The following is a 16,967-nucleotide window of genomic DNA, read 5'->3' as shown; positions in this document are numbered from 1 at the left end:
ATTAGCCTTTGTGTCTGCAGGTGGCACTCAAAAGGACACGAGTGATCAATCTGGACGAGAGGTCTGGAGGAAGAATTACCATGATGTATGGCCGCTCTCACTGTTATTTATATACTGGTGTCAAAAGCAGACAGATAGAGGGTAACATCCAGATGAGGCCGGAGCAAATCAAAGACGGCTAAAGTGTAATTATCTGAGGGAGGGGAAGAGAGAGAGGATGAGAACTGAAATCTTGTCTTTTATTGAACTAAGGTTCAATAAAGTGCATTAGACACTTGTTTAAAAACATTTCCTTCCTGTTAAATGTTTTGACAGGACATACTTTCAGTTGTTTTCTTCTTTTTTTTTAAAGAAAGCAGTAGGAAAGTTTGATAAGTGTACTCTGCAGCGCTCTGTCAAGTGAATGATCAATATTCAGCAACACTCTTCTCTATGATGAGTCATTCGACTAATGATACTGCACGGATCAATGCTCTGCTGCGTGGAGAAAAATAATCCAGCTTTTCTTATTGTAAACTTAATGCTTACTCCCCGCAAAACGTGATGAATATATCATGGCGGTGGCACACATCCTTCTTTTCTCCTGCTTAAAACTTGGGGGAAATTTGTCAAAATCATCGATAGTGTTGAGGCACAATCATCTGCCTGAGCGATGACAATCACACAACAGCACTGTGCGTGATGCTTCACACAGAGGCTGGTTCGTCCAATATGACGCTGCTGTTTACATACCGGGCTCAGCCGACCTTTTCAAACACAGATGCAAACACAGGGAGGAATTCAGACGCACACTCTGACCTTTCTGTATAATTTGGCAGGAGCTCCGTCTGGTGGTTAAGTTGTCAGACCTTTCCATCGACATTGATATGAATCGACATCAATCAAAAAATGACTCTGCATTCTTTCACTCCCCTGGTTGTAGATGGGTAATCGCCCCCCCCCCCCCGCAGATAGATCACATACAGCTGGCTAATTTGACCTTAGCCAGGCTCCTTCCCATTTCCTACAGTTAATTAATGCATGAAACATATTAAAGTCGTCCGACAGTATTAATTGAAAAGTGTCAATCACTTCCCCTGAACAATGCTCCAGCTCATGATAATTTCTAATATAGTGTCTGGAACTGAAATGGAAATTACTGCGAGCCATTAATATCCAAATGCAAACCATGGGAGACCGCCAGCTCGCTCTTACATTTAATAATGAATGGCAACGGCTTCACAGAGAGGTCACACTGCAGCTACACGGCTGAGGACAGCTCCTGGCCAGCGCTCTCACTGTGGACTTCCCATGCTTAGAAATTACAATCAAGTAAGATGAAAATTAAAACACTGAAATTAAGATATAGTGTAATTTACTTTGAAATGTACACGGTGTCAAATGGTAGAGGCAAATGTAGAGACTTTGCAGAAAAATGACAGTGATGCTCTTTGTTTCAAATGATTAGTGTAGCCCAGTGTAAAGACATTATTATCAATAATTAAAAGATTATTCATCAGTGCCTTCCTAAAAAGGATTTCAGTGATTCCTTCAGATCAGCTATCTGTAATCATTTTGGTTTAGCTTGACCCTTAACTATTTGGTGGAAATTTATTTTTATTTATTTCCCATCAAACACGTTTAGATACAAATTTACATATTTATTGAACATTTTTAGCCGATTATACCAAATCCATTGATTCTGTGAGGTAACGACTATAACCATTAAATACAAAACAACAATAATTGATTTGACTGATATTCATTTAATAATAAAGAAGAAAGAATATTATAATTGTAATGTTCAATGTTTATTGTCAATTCTTGGTTTCTTTAAGCTTCGGTATGGCCTCTGCAGTTGTAACCCTGCCCACCGATAGAGGAGTAAAATATGTGCGGACATGATGAATGAATGTTTCAGAGCTGTGATAAAACATGTATTGAACGCCCTACAACCATTCACCGTAGTGTAATGACCATGGTTAAGGTTTGATAGTTCATTATTGTATATTTGACTGGTTTCAGTGTCATGTTTGTCTGGTAATTGGTCCATAAAATACAATTAAAATGACTAATTACTGTATTTCCCTGTGGTGACCCGCCAGCCTAATGTGTCCTGCCACGGTTTCATAATGAACCAAAGAATTTTACAATTTTCATAATAACATAAGACATGTCTAACCCCTTGTTGCCCGCAGTGTCACTCTCTCCTTCTCTAACAAACACATTGAAAATGGACCCACCTGCCACAGTTGGACTATCTACTACCAACTACATAGTCTTACCGACCCGATGTGACATAACTATGTATCCTGCAACATTGATGGGCTGGCAGACCTTCAAAAAGATCCATAATGTTTTTATTGTCCCCGGCAGGAAGGCATAACTTAACACCAGCAGTTTCCGCTTTAATAATAATCAACCTTCAGAGAGGGAGGTAATACAGCCAAACATTACACACTTCAAACCTGGAGATTTGGTTTTTTCCCGTCCAGTCTCCTACCAACAGTCAACACCGGTTTCCTTAATCCTCTCCTAGCTGTAAGAAATTCTCTGTAACTGCAAGGATATTCTAATCCCTGAAATCCAAACCGATCACGATTGCATGCTGCTTCTTTTTCTTTGAGTTTTCATGGGTGCCCCAAGCTCAAAATCAATCACACATCAAAGCAAGTGTGTCTACAACGTAATCCAGATCAAAGTCATCTTCCGTGATGCCCTCCTCAAAGACTTTGCAAATGTAATTTCCTTCAATTGTGGAGGGAATAAATGTATGACCTGTCAAAGATGTTCATATCTTTGAACTCCATGTGTCTTTCTGACAGTTATATCCACCTATACTGTCCTCAAGCCAAAGAGGATTTGGGGACAGTAATTGCACCCACAGAGGCTCATATACTGTAGCCTATACTGTGCATGTTAGTTGGGGTTACCTTTATACACATTGCATTTTATCTAACCTTGTATGTGATTACTTTAACATTATGTCATTCTGTTAAAGGTTATGTAATATTCATCGCCACTAAATGTCACACTGGCTGCAGCATCTCTGACCATTGATTGTATATAAAGATGGGCGACAAAACGAATCCCCATAAGTAAAATCAGTGTCTCAATGTAATTGGATGGCCAAAGTCAAAATACATATTCAGATTATTCTCAAAGACGGTTTCTATCATTTTAGATTTTAGTTCGTATCAGACTGATCAGCGCTCATCTTAGGTTTGGTTTTATTTAGCCATTTGGGGCTATAAACACAAGGTGAAACACTAGGATTAACAGCTGAGACTGACTCATGATTGGTCCAGTGTGTGTGTGTATAAGCAGGATCTTGCACACTGTGGAATTTTAGCTTAATTTCTTGATAGTTGTACGAAGTGGAGACGTGTCAACTATCTTTTTATACCTAAACACAACCATAAACACAACATAGTTACTCTGTACAATCAAGAGCTGAGTAGCTAGCTGCAGTGTGTCATGGTATCATGGAATTACATCTGTTAGTTGGTGCTCCTGATGGTGTCGGACGGTCCATGTGAGGTGCTTCGGTTGGTAAATGTGTCGGAATGGGAGCAGACAATTAGCGTGTCCACTCAGGGTGTCATGTTTAAAGGGAGCAGGAGTCATCACACTTTAAACAGGTGGTGGGGCAATGAATTAACACTGATGGACTCACATGCACTAAGCCTGTGTTTTCATTCATTTGAATCAGCAACCAAACCAACCAAATAAGCGGAGAATCAAGACTAAATAAATTACATCATGAATCCAATAATCTTGAACATAGTGTTTTGCTGCTATAGTAATGTTTCCAATCTGGTGTGCAAATTACTTTTTACATGCATTTGTATCCAAAATATATATTTAGAGATACGGTATCTGCTATAAAAAAAAAAAAATATTCATAAGAAATCTGGACAATAAATAGTCCGATACTGTATTTAAAAAATAAATAGACCAGTCCAAATATATAGAGGTATATCAATATAAAAAAAATTGATTTAAGCACAGAAAGCAAATTGCATACTTTCGTCTTTATATCTCGCTCACAGCTCTGAGCTGAAGCCTTCCTGCTGCTGCTGCTGATAGATATGAGCCCTCTGCAGCAGCATCCAGCGAGCGGCACGTCCCCATCACACAAACCATCTAATGACTTGTGCCAGATAGTCAGATGCTCCACAATATTGCCTTCGTCCAAAAGTATTCCCCCGGGAGCGACACCCAATCATACACTTGTCTTTTGCCATCCAAATCGTGTTACACTAATAATGTTACACACTCCGACAGGCTTACAGGATTACAACGTTCTCTGGAACATAGAATCGGTGCTAAAAACAAACATGAAAAGGATTTTGCAAGAAGATTATTTCAGTATAAATGTACGGGTGTGTATGTAGGTGAAAAAGCCAAGGCATTCCAACAAGCCACATCTGTAATTTATTTTTAAAAGGAACCATCTCCTCCACATTATTGAGGAATATTCATGAATGCTTATTCAGTGAAAGAAAGGTGACGCATTTAGGCAATTTGTGACCCTCTGCGAATACCCAGAGCTGATCTGAATAATGTCCAGTTATCCAGGAGAGGCAGCTGGATAGTTGCTGTCGATAATGCTAAGGGGGTTCATTTACCAGTTCAGTTATGTTGGTGTGTGCTTTGTTTTCTACCATTTCCTAATTACAGAAAGTAGCAGTGCTTGTTTTGTTGACGCTAAAAGCCTCGGGGGATGAGGATGACACAATTGCCTGCTGAGAAAGTGAGAGTCATTTGTTCTAATTTAATATTCATCTGTTGGAGGAGGGCGAGTTATCAGAGGAAGCGAAACTGAAGGACCCCGGAGAGTCAGCAAAATATACTAAAAAACAGCAACTGCTGATGACCCTTGAAGAGAAACTCAAGAAATGGTAACATGGGTAAATTCTCCATACTATATACATATATATATACTGTACATATATATACACTTTACATGTTTGAGACTGTGAGACAGAAAGACAAGGTGACAAACAATGATACTGTATGACCATTACAGCATTGAAGTACTTTTTGTTCTCTACTATTAAGTAGACTGACATATCAACGATGACTAATAAATAATCGCTGTCTGAATCAGTAGACTCAGACAGCGATTTGCATCTTTTTATATGCAACAATAATTTGTCAGTGAAGAGTTTAAGAAAATAATTGCACGGGCTGTCGTGACTTGAATTTATTTAGAATTTATTCAGGTTCCTAATCCCGTCTAAGGAGCTATGAGTGGGTCTCAACACCAGACCCTCTGTATTTGAATAACTAAAACTAATTAAGATATGGATGACAGTTCAGAGATCGAGAAACAGGCTCAATTATTCCAGAAGGATCTTCAAGAAACTTTGCAGAATTTTTTGATTCCTTATGATTAAAGCATCTATGAGATCATACTGGTCTTTGTTTACATAAAATATAAACACATTTAAGAATTGTCTTTTCGAATGACGTCCAAAACACTGATAAATACAACTTTTGAGGTTCTTCATAATGAAAACATTTTGAGTAATCTTTCAAAGGACTTTGTATTTTATTGCCCTTCCAGCACCCAGTTTATTAAATAAGCTTATTTTGACATGAAACTATGGGTCAGACTAAACCTTAAATTTGACCGGACAAATTGTGTCTGCTTTGCCGGTGGTAACGTCAGAAGAATATGTCCATTCATTGTTCTGCCCTGGGTTTCAGAAATCAATTTACAGTGAGTGCACTTTCATGCAAATAGAGTCCACAGCCAAGGTGAGTCCTTTCAGACCGCATTAATGAATTAGAAAGAGTGAGGTGTGCACAGATAGTGGCACCGAGGCTATATGAGCAAATGTAATGTGCTGTTATCTATTTCCTTGGCAGGCAGTGAGTCCATCCAGAATGTGTCAGCTTGGGGGCCGGGCTCAGCTGGTCTCGTGGGAAACTAAAACCCTAATCCCATTTACTGTGGTATTTAACCACGAGGAGATACTTTTACAGCGTGTAATCGCTGCCCAGGATCAAACACACGACTGATATCACTCAACGTTGGGAAAAAATACTTTCTAAGGGAAGAAAAAGAGGGAAGATGAAGAGAAGTGCTTGGACCACAACTTTTATAGGAGAGCAGTGACAGATTCAGAATGCGGAAACTTGGACCTCACCTTAAATGTTTCTCAGAGGAGCATATACAGTATGAATGGGTAATGGCCAACAATAACAGAATTGGAATATTATAAGCATATGTTATTACAGTTGGACGATATTAGAGCTTGTTCCATACACAGCAGTTGTTTCGCTGTATTTTTTGTTTTTTTAGCTGGATCGCTCACTTGTCACAGGGATAATACAATCATCATTCAGAGCACGGTCCTTGGCCTTGGTGCATTGCAACTGACAAGAACTTCTGATACACTGTCTTGGATCTGTGTGTGATTGGATGATTGATTCTACAAAGAAAACTGTTTGATGGAGGTAATGTGGAGCATGGGATTCTAATTGAGTTTCCACAATGCCTTTTTTAAATTTATTCCACTTTAGCTGAAGACTATAAATGCTGCCAATCATAGACTGTATATAAAGATGGACGACACGTCTACACTTCATCCCACAACCCAGAAATGAAGCCAAAACAGCCTGGAAACCAACACTGAACGCTGCCTTCTCGTGCCGGCACTTGGAGTCTGCGCCGACACACGCACTCAAGCGATTGTGTTAGTGTGAGCTGTCATCATGACGTCCATCATCACACATTTACACGTTTCCCAAACACGGAGTCAGGGCTTTGTATTTAAACCAGAATACTTACCAGCACACACACAGAAAACGCACAGCTAGCAGAGCTTGAGGAGATATTAACAGACATAAAGTGTATTGAATTAATATGGTATTTTACTACCTTTGAAGTAATTTACTTTTTTTTCTGGGTGGTCCTGGGTGCCTTCAACACAAGCTCACTGGGGGTTACTTAAGACAGGTCGTATTGTAGAATACCGTACTCGACCCAATAATGAACAATAAATTGGATTTAATTTAGGACAATTATAACCCGGATTGGAAGACTGGGTCTACTTATCTCAAGGCTTCCACGATATCCAATAAGCTTCTCCCACGACTGCACTGCACTGACACATTCTTTAAAACTCTTGAAAAGGAGAAGGCTGGCCTCAATTCATGTCTGAGAACAACATATTAATGATTCCAAAGATAACACAAGCCTTAATTAATTTTTCATTATGTGCCACTGAAAAAGTGATTATTCGAAAACTAAACACTGCTGAACTGTGAATTGTTAAGTTTCTCTATTGATTTATTTAAACCTCATTCAAGAGAGAATAAACAAAATCCAAAGTGATGAGAGGACTTTGACTGTTTCTTTCAAATTATGGATTAAGCCAATATGAATTGTTCTATTTTTCATCTGCAGCTGACGAGCCGAGCTGTGTTTACCAAAGTAATAAATGTCGGCGACGTGACACCGCCCTCCTCCTTCCCTGCGTATTTCAAAGACCTTTTTATCATAATGTTTTTATCGTTTATCAATCAGCGCAGTCCAAAGCCGGGCTCCCGCTCTCTTATTTTTCCCATCAAGACCCACATTAAATGAACAGCTTCGGGCTAGGCTGTTTGAAAAGTGTTTAAATCAAAGTGCAGAGATATTTGGTATGAGAGGAAATCTATTTGTCCGTGAATTCAACATTAGAAGGCCGATCACAGTAGCAGATATGGAAAAAGCAGAGATCAGTTAATCAGCAGAGCCTTTTATTATAACTTCATTGATTCTCCTCTGTCTCAGATGTGATCAAACCCTTTTTCTTCAGCTCCTCGCCAACTAGTCCTGTCGGCAGTGCAGTGTCATCACTTACTTTGAAGCCTTCTAAAAAGGCTCATTTCTAGGTCACGTGAAGGTAAATTACTAAAACTCTATGACTATCAATGGGGACTTTGAAAATACAACTTTTTAACAGCTCTTAAATGCTGCTCGAAAGTCAAAAGGTAGGCAACATAGTACAGCTAAAAATAAAAATAATGGTCAAAGTTGTCATGTTGACATTTTAGGCTGAAAAAAGCAGGCAAGAGCCGGTTTTACAGGGTGCACACAGGCAGGCAGGTTGTGACAGAAAACAGCGAATTTGTCAAGTTTCTAAAAGTCCTGCAAGACCAACAGACCGCGGCTTCTCTTCTTTTATTACTGAACAACTTTATCTACAGGTGGCTATAGGGACGTGAAGCGGATTTCAACAATTACGATAAAGTGCTTCGGAAACAACTTAACAACCTTACCTTTACGCTGCACTGATTGTATTACAATGTCAACTCATGCAGTGAGTAACACATAAGGAAACCATCCACTCTAAAAGTGACGACTATACCTTGAATAAAACGTTTTGTCACTTACCTATAGTACTTTGTAGTTTGGCTTTCTTGAAGTAAATTGTACTTTCTTGATTCTTTCTGTTCTGGGTTTGTACCCTCCTGGTTGAATGCGCTTATTGTTAGTCGCTTTGGATAAAAGCAGTTTCTTCACTTTGAGTTTTGATTTGATTTTCTTGTTCTGCCTCCACAGTCTCCTGGAAAGTAAAGCTGGTCCAGCTATGTTTTTATAGTCAGTGAGATGATCCTGACCATTGCCTACACTGCAACGTCTCCTCGGAATGGGTTCTTCCATTACGGCCTAAGTTGCTTGAGGGGTTAGATCGATATAAACACAAACTACTTGTGTTCATTCACCCATGATGCTTATTACAATGTAAATCCATACCATAGGCCTGCGTTGCTATTTGGATGACTCCTGGGTAATATTGTCCACATGATGAAACTACTGATAAAGTCCGGCTCACATACGGCCGTCTGGTGAGCTATAGTTGACTCACGTATGTAAACTTGTCACCGACGGACCAGTTGTTAGCTTCACTGTGCGCATGCACACATGCTCATGCCTCCACTGCACTCACCAAACAAACAGCCCGACACAGCTTCATATTAAATTCAAACTCTTTCTCAGAGTCATAACTCAGGGGGGCAGTTGTCTCAGTGTTATCTGAAGCAGAGGCCCCAGAGTGAGAATATGAAAGCGTTTCCTTCCTTCTCAAAGTCATTATCCTCCAACCAGCATTTTACAAATGTGGGGGTGGTCTTGTAATAAACATCACCTAGCATTAAGGCCAATAGAGTGTACTGTGTGAAACATGACTCCCACTGTGAGGGGAACAAGAAAGGAGCCTAATGGTATTGTAATGAACCATCTTACTCCAAATGCAGATTGCTGCCATTAGCGTGACTTACTTTCTTAAATCCTTTAACCTTGATACGAGCTGCAGTTGCCAAGGATACTGCGCCGCATGTGAAAACGGCCCATTTGTGGGGCAGTTCTCTGCAGGTTGCTCACACGTTTAGGCGAGGACAATGCCTTTTCAGCTAGAGCAACACCTGGGGCTCGTGTGTTTACCTCCACTAAACGGTATAGGTGTGAACTCAACACACATCTGCATCAAAGGCAGCCAACTATAGCTCCGTAACCCCTTTCCAAGATTGAGGGCACAGAGTCTCCGATCTTTGGAGATAGCTGGTGAGGCGAGGCAATATGAAGGAAACTAATCACAGGGAGGGAACAGGGCACTAACAGACAGAGCAAGAGGGACCAACATAGAAACAAGCTCTCGGACCAGTTTATATCATAAAAATAATCCTCTAATGACCTGTTTCCATAGTAACGTACCGCTTCATTGGTACACACAATGCAGACGAGGCGGTTTCCACTGGGACTGCATCAATAGATGAGCTCGTTAGATCAGCAGAGGATTGTGGCTAATCTGATGTGGTCAAGCCACAGAACAGAAACTGTTCCCCACATGAGGAGGGAGAGGACTTAACCACTGTGAGCAGCAGGTTATTAAACATCAACATCAATCATCCTGTCGTTTTCTTGTAAGGCAAACTATAAAATACTGTAATGGGATCCTGGTGAGCTGGCACAGGGTAAATGATCTGAATTTATATAGATTCTTTATATATAAATACTAGCCTTTCTCGTCTCGATGACCCCTCAAAGCGCCATATTTGCCGTTCACCATTCACACACATTCATACAATGCATCCATGAGCAGCACGTTATCACAGATGGGGGCAATATGGGTTTAAGCATTTTGGTGGAGTGGGAATGGGGGAGAATGTGTTTTTGAATGTAAATGGCCCGGTCAACCTCCTGAGCCACAGCCGCCTCAGTAAAAATGAAATCTACCTTCATGCAATATATGAAAAGCACACACCGAGATAAAGGTTCAGTCCTGTTTTGTCCCAGTCATGGAAATTTGGCTTGCAAGGTTTCTCCAATGACAAATCGAGACAAAACAATGCAGATGAAAAACTCGACTATGAACTCGATTAGACCATGAACATGGTCGTTCATGACATCGCCTGTCAGACGGGGCAGGTTGCCTAGCAACATACATATTATTTGGCCAGTTATGCAAATATTTCTATTCAACACCCAAAAGCACCTCGGTTATTGAATTGATTGAATGTCGCTTGAGTGCTATATTCTGGGACATTAGCCTCAACAATTAATTACATTGTCAGAGAGTCTGAGGGTCCTAAAGCCTAAAGGCATATACTCTATGTGCCATACAACTGAACAAAGTGAATTTAAGAAAGAAATGATGGATGTATGAGGATGGAGATGACGAATCCAAATTAAAAGATTTTTTTAAATGGTTGATTTTAAACAAGGTGATCATCAATATAGCATCAAAATAAAACTAAATCTGATAGTTATGTTCACTTGTTATGATCCAATTTAGCAACTAACTACCTGCCGGTCTTGTCTTCTGGCTTCTCCACACTAGAGGATAATCAGGCAGGTGTTTGACCTGATTATCCTCTTTCCCGCAATCGGTTATCTGATCATCAAATGTCGTCTATCCTCATCCATGTTTGTTTTTCTTTTCAAGGCACATTTAATCCCGCAAGTTCCACACTCCAATTCAGAAGGTGGCAGTAATGTGCTAAAATTATTTTGCCAATCGCCATAGAAAAAACTTAAGTAGAAGATGATATCGCGGATTTCGTGAGATTTCAAGTCACTGAATTTGCTTCCTTCAAACAACAAGTGAGTGGTTTCACATTCCGCTCAAATCGCCCAGTGTGTGAGTTGTGAAGATTCTAAAATGAGAAATTATTAAAATCTATCATTATGTCTGTGGTCTCACACGTTTTTTTAAATGTTCAAGAGTTGAAAATCCTCTAGAGTGAAGCAGCCCAGTAGCAGTTCCAAAGTAGGACTCACTACTATTCGATGCAGCAAGATCAAGCTGAGTCGCCTCCGCACTCAATATTAAAATCAAGCACAATGATTTAACAAACCAATAAAGCCATTTCCCTGTCCGGCACTGACAAGTCTGACATTGTAAGCCACGGCCTTTATACAATCTAAAAAACATTTTGCTTTGAGTTAAATGTCCTTACTTCTATGTTTGCTCAAATCCAACCGCACGCTTTCATTTCACCTTGCAGGATGCACATTTACCCCCCCCCCCCCCCCCTCCCAGGGGACAGAAAGGGACAGTTAGTCATTGCCGCAGCTGTGTTCAGGGACCGGCTTGGAGAGTCTATAGTCACAGAATCTCTGAGGCATAGCATTCTGGATCAATGCAGACTATTAACCATGTTGTGTTGTTATTCCCATAGCAAGTGTATGTCAACGCTGGAGCCAGACCGTGACCTCTGATGGAAAGGGTTAAGGCTCCAGGAGAGATGGGAACTTTGAGGTGCGTTAAAGGTTTTGCACGATCATCAGCTTTGTCCCGTACTCTATTGAGTGCACGTCCAGAATCAATAAAATCTTAATTTGCAGTTATCGTAACAGAGAACAAGCCTGAAATGTGCCGTGATTTCTATTCCACATAATGGACCTCTTAGATGGAGGTCGAGTAAAAATAGTATCTGTGTTACTATAGACCTGAGCTGTGGGAAAGCACCTCATGTTTTTGCGTTTCAAGGACGTCGGCCCACTTTGAACAAACCGAAACATGTCTCACACAGTATTCTACTATACTACTGCCCAGCAGGACAGACACATATATGTAGAAATAACTTTGTGTTGAAATAATAATTATGAATAGTCCAGAATCTGCATTTGATTTCATACAAAGAGCAGGGGGAGGTCCTTTAAGGTAAGAGTACCAAGTCAAAAGAGTTAAAGGGTTCCAGTAATGGGGTTGGGATATTACACCTCTTGTCAATCTGGCTTTACACACTGTGTCTCTCGCTTGGTACAGTTTTTATTATATGTTGAAACTTGACCACTGACTCGTACAGATAGACAAGTTATCAAGCCAGCCTTGATATTTATTATGTAACTCACATAATATTAAAAGGAAGTTTGTGGGAAACAACGGTTCCTGTGAGTGGGCTCCAGGGTGACCTTCAGGTCAAGGCTGGTGCCAGATTCAATAATGACCCAGCCATGCACAATGAGTTGGGTAAACAGTTAACATTGGCATCAACCTCACTGTTGCAGCATTCTGTAAACGTATCCACATTTACCTTCACTAGGGTAGAGGCCCGGTACCATGAGCGAAGACCCTCTAAATCCCCCCCCCCCCACCCCCTTTATTTTAAACTTTGCATACTGTGATGTCACATATATTAAAAAAAATTGGTAAAGCTTCACCTATATTTTTCCTAACTGATGATGACAGTTCAAGCAGGCGCACATTAGACAGTTTTATTTTTCATACACTTTATTTCCTATTCGGACTCACAACAATTTCCACACTGCTACTGTTTGACTGTGACAGAAAGCTCTTTTCTCTGGAGGCAACATTCACAACTGCATTCCGAATGAGGAAACGGTTTTCAATTTATTCTTTACAAGATAAGCCATCACTTTCAATCCGCTCAACATACACGTTCACCAGCTCCAAGAGCAATATCATGCATCTCTGTCCAACATTTAAAAAAAAAACTGATTGCAGGTAGCAGATAAAGAGTAGAAGACATTATTTTATGTATTCCTGCTGGATACTATCTACTGAATGAACAAGACATCCCTGGGTATTTAATTAAATGCGGCACTCTTGACCGTAGCAGCTTTAAGAATGACAAGGGACTGCTCTTGTCTGCATAAGTACCCTCACCGCAGAAATATCAGAAATAAGAAGGAATTTGAAAATAACAGAGACTCTTAAACGAATGACTTTCCTGCCCTTGAATCATTTTCAAATTCAAATAACTCAGTGAACCTGCGAACACTATTTTGCTAATTGTAAGATTTAGAAAATTGGTGCTTGATGTTTGGATGGAGGAGCAAAATCCAGAAAATTCTCGGTCTCTCTCCGACAGTGGAAGACAAAACTCCCTTTGACGCAAATTACCCAATTTCCACTCACATTTGTCACGCTCTCGGATTGAGCTGAGCCACAATAAGCCATCACTATAGGCAGTGCACCAGGCCGGCCCTGATTGGAGCAGCGCCTAATAGACAGGCCTGGTGGAGTCAGAGGAAGGGTTGAGAGGGCAGATGGGACCAATGTGATGTATTATGCATGGGTAAAATCCATGCTCTGATGGGCCAGCTGAGGCCCCAGTTGGAGAGGGGAAGACTGACCCATCACCCACTCACTCCCTCCCCAGCACCTCCTCCCAGTCCTCAGAGACTGAGGGCAGCCTGGTCATCCATGACCCCTGGCACAGATCCAGCACTTATGCCAAAAAATATGTAGAAATCAGGGCGCTGCACTGAAATATTAATTTAGTAATATGATTTCATTCAAAAAACACTTAATGCAGACCCAGTGTAGATGAGGGGATTTGTTATTCAAGCTATACTGTTATCTTTTTTCTTTTTGGGCTACTTGGGGTCAGGGGCACAAACAGTAAAATCAACAATGAGATATTATCAGTGATTAAGAATAATATGAGATATGAGAATATTCTCTCTACTTTTAGCTCTGTTTTGGTCCCCACCCATGCAAATACAAGGCTTTCCCTACAATAGCAAAAACATATTCACAGCGCCTGAGTCGAGTGAAAGGAAAACTTTGCCGATAGAGGAAGTTGGCTCATATTGATTTTTTGAAAAAGTGGGTGTCATCCTTAATTTCGAACAAGATATTTTCTTGTTACATCAGATATTATTTCTAGTGCCATCCGTCTAAAGTGAGTCTTTCAGAGCTGCTCCGCCTTCAAAGTGTTTGGTTCGTCCAGTTGAGGCTGCAGCAGTCTCTGAAGGCTGCTATGACCCGTGTTGCTGCCACAGAGTTAATAAATAAATCAATGACTAGTAAAAACGAGCATATAGAGTGTCCCGATTTCTTTACTGCTGAAATAATCCATGTAGAAAATCTGTTAAAACGCCAGAAAATTGCAGCTATCACAGATGATGAGCTCGGGCTGAATCGGAGAGGAGTGACAGAAATTGTCTTGAGACAGTAACTCAGGTGACTACACCCACTGAAAGTGATCTGCCTACAGACGATGACCAAACTAATGTGTGGTTATTAAGTGTTATAACAAATACAGCTGCGTGTAATGTAGTGTTTAGCGGATTGTCTCTAACTAAGCTTTTCGCTGAAAATATCAAATCAGTGATGCTGAATCAAAATGAGAAGTTAAACTAAGTTTTTTCTTTTAAGTGGGTAAATCCACAAAATAGGATTATTTTGTTTGAGTTGGCCTTTTCCGCTGGTCAGAATCCTTCCTATCGGAAACCAACCCCACCGCTGATATCAATGCTGGTTGTATCCACTCCCACTGCAGACAAAGGTTTTTTTGATCAGTGGATATGGGGCTTCAAATTACAAAGCAAAGGAAAACTAAACATGGAACTGAAATCTCATTATACACGGTCCTTTGACCTATACTGTGAAACTATTGATCGTTAAAGCTCGAAGTCAAAATCACCGTCTTTTAAATTCCAAGCCACATGTTTTTCTTCCTTCAAGTAATACTGTATGCATGTCACTGAGAAATCTGCAGTACTTTAAAGGAAGACATTACATCCATACAGTATTGATTCTCTCAGAACAGCCGCCAATGCTGGCTCCACTGATCCGCTCTGTGTTGAATACATATTATGTGAAGGACTCCACATTACTGGCCTGTACTGGACATTTCATGAAATTAAATATTTATTAGATGTGTTTTATATTCATTGTTTTTTTTTATCTCTTACACACTGTATTTTACTGTGCGTGTGTGTGTTTTTGTGAGTGTGTGTGTGTGTGTGTGTGCCAGACGTGTCTGCAGCTCTCCACTGATGATCAGAGCAGAATGGAGGTCGGAGGGAGTCAAATAGATGTTACTTATCAGAGTCTCCACTCAGTCACTGTCAAAGTCACCTTTACTGGCCTCCACACTGCATCTACGTCCCCCTGTTCCCAAACTCCCCCCGCCTCCCCCCCCTCCACTGATGACTGACAGCTGAGCTAATGTAGTCCCAGTCGGGTACAGCACGGGGAAGGGGAGGTAGAGGGAGGGTCTGTGACAAAAGTGCCGCAGCCAATCTCCCCCCAGCTTGACAGCAGGACACGCAGCAGATGGGCCTGGAAAACCAAGATCCACATGAAGCAGCTCCGCAGTTCGCCGTCTCTTGCAGGACAATGGTAGAGGTTGGATAAAATTAGCATGCTCTATTGATAGGCCATTAAACTGCAGTTAAGGGAGGATCTAAGGATATTTGATAAACTGGTGGTGCGGTTAATAGGTGAGCTCAGCTGGCGAGGTGTCCACCCGTCAGTCACTGCAGTAAATCAAGTTGAACCGATCAGCCATGTCCTCAGTTTGTAAAACAGATGCCAGTATCTTAGGCCTCGCACACACCTGGTATTCACATGTGGTTGTTGTGAGCCGATCTCAAGTGCACAGCTCTAAGTACAGGTGGGACCGGTGTGAACGCACTCAGACCGAATAAAGATCGGATCACGCAAGACCACATTCGGAGGTGGTCTGGGCCACATCTCTCCTACTCAGCTGACGCCCTCTGCAGTTTCATTTTGAATCAAACTTGTTCTTTCTCTTCTCGTTGATTTGTTTTATCACCGCCGCCACAAAATACCAACACTGATCACCACAGAAAGATCAATACTTTCCTTTCAATCAGACTCACCTGACTTGCTTCTCTACCTCTATTTCTCTCGCTCAGGAGGACAAGCACACACACACACACACACACACACACACACACAACAATATAATTTTGTCTTTGTGAATAGATATGATGTACGTGTTTGTTTGTACAGAGCGCGGAGGTGAGATCCGATCACGAGACGGCATGTGGGGCCACATTTGAATGCCAGGTGTGAACACACACACTCCACTCCACTATATGACAAAAAGCACATGTTACAGTTTTTTTCGATTGCTTAAACACGATTTTCAAAACAGGGCCCGGTGTTTCAAACACTAAACACTATCAGCACAACCACACACCCAATCAGCAGAACACCTCAGATCCTTTGCAAAACTAAACACTCTTGTAAAAACTATATACTTATTTATCAGAACCACATTTTTTTACCATATTAAACACACATGCCTCATATGACTAAATTCTGCTTTAGCCAGTTACACACTGCCGTTGCTAACCTTAAACACTTTTAGCAATTCCAGTTCTCAGTGATTAGAGTTCTATAAGTGAAGTACTCTGAGAAAGTGCAAATATACAATAAATTCACCAAACACTACACAAGACCAATGCTGCAGTCCCATGAAAATTGAACTTATTTCTCTTCATATCCCCAAATCAGTCAACATGACCACATGGAGAATCACAACAAAACATGTCCCAGTTTTCATGCTACTACAGGAGTGTGCATAACACTGCAAGCTCGACAAATATCAGACAACAGAAAACTCTGTATCCAGTACAGTTTCAATGAGGGGTACCTGAGCCTGGGGCTGGAGATCGTAAACCCTCCACCGCCAAGCCGAGAAAAGCTCTTTGATTGGGTTTAGAGACGCAGAGTATGGTGGAAGGTATGGTGCTGTAAACTGTG

This window comes from Pleuronectes platessa, chromosome 6, assembly GCF_947347685.1.
Source record: "Pleuronectes platessa chromosome 6, fPlePla1.1, whole genome shotgun sequence".
In the NCBI taxonomy this organism is placed as follows: Eukaryota; Metazoa; Chordata; class Actinopteri; order Pleuronectiformes; family Pleuronectidae; genus Pleuronectes; species Pleuronectes platessa.
Note: the sequence above shows the minus strand (reverse complement) of the source record.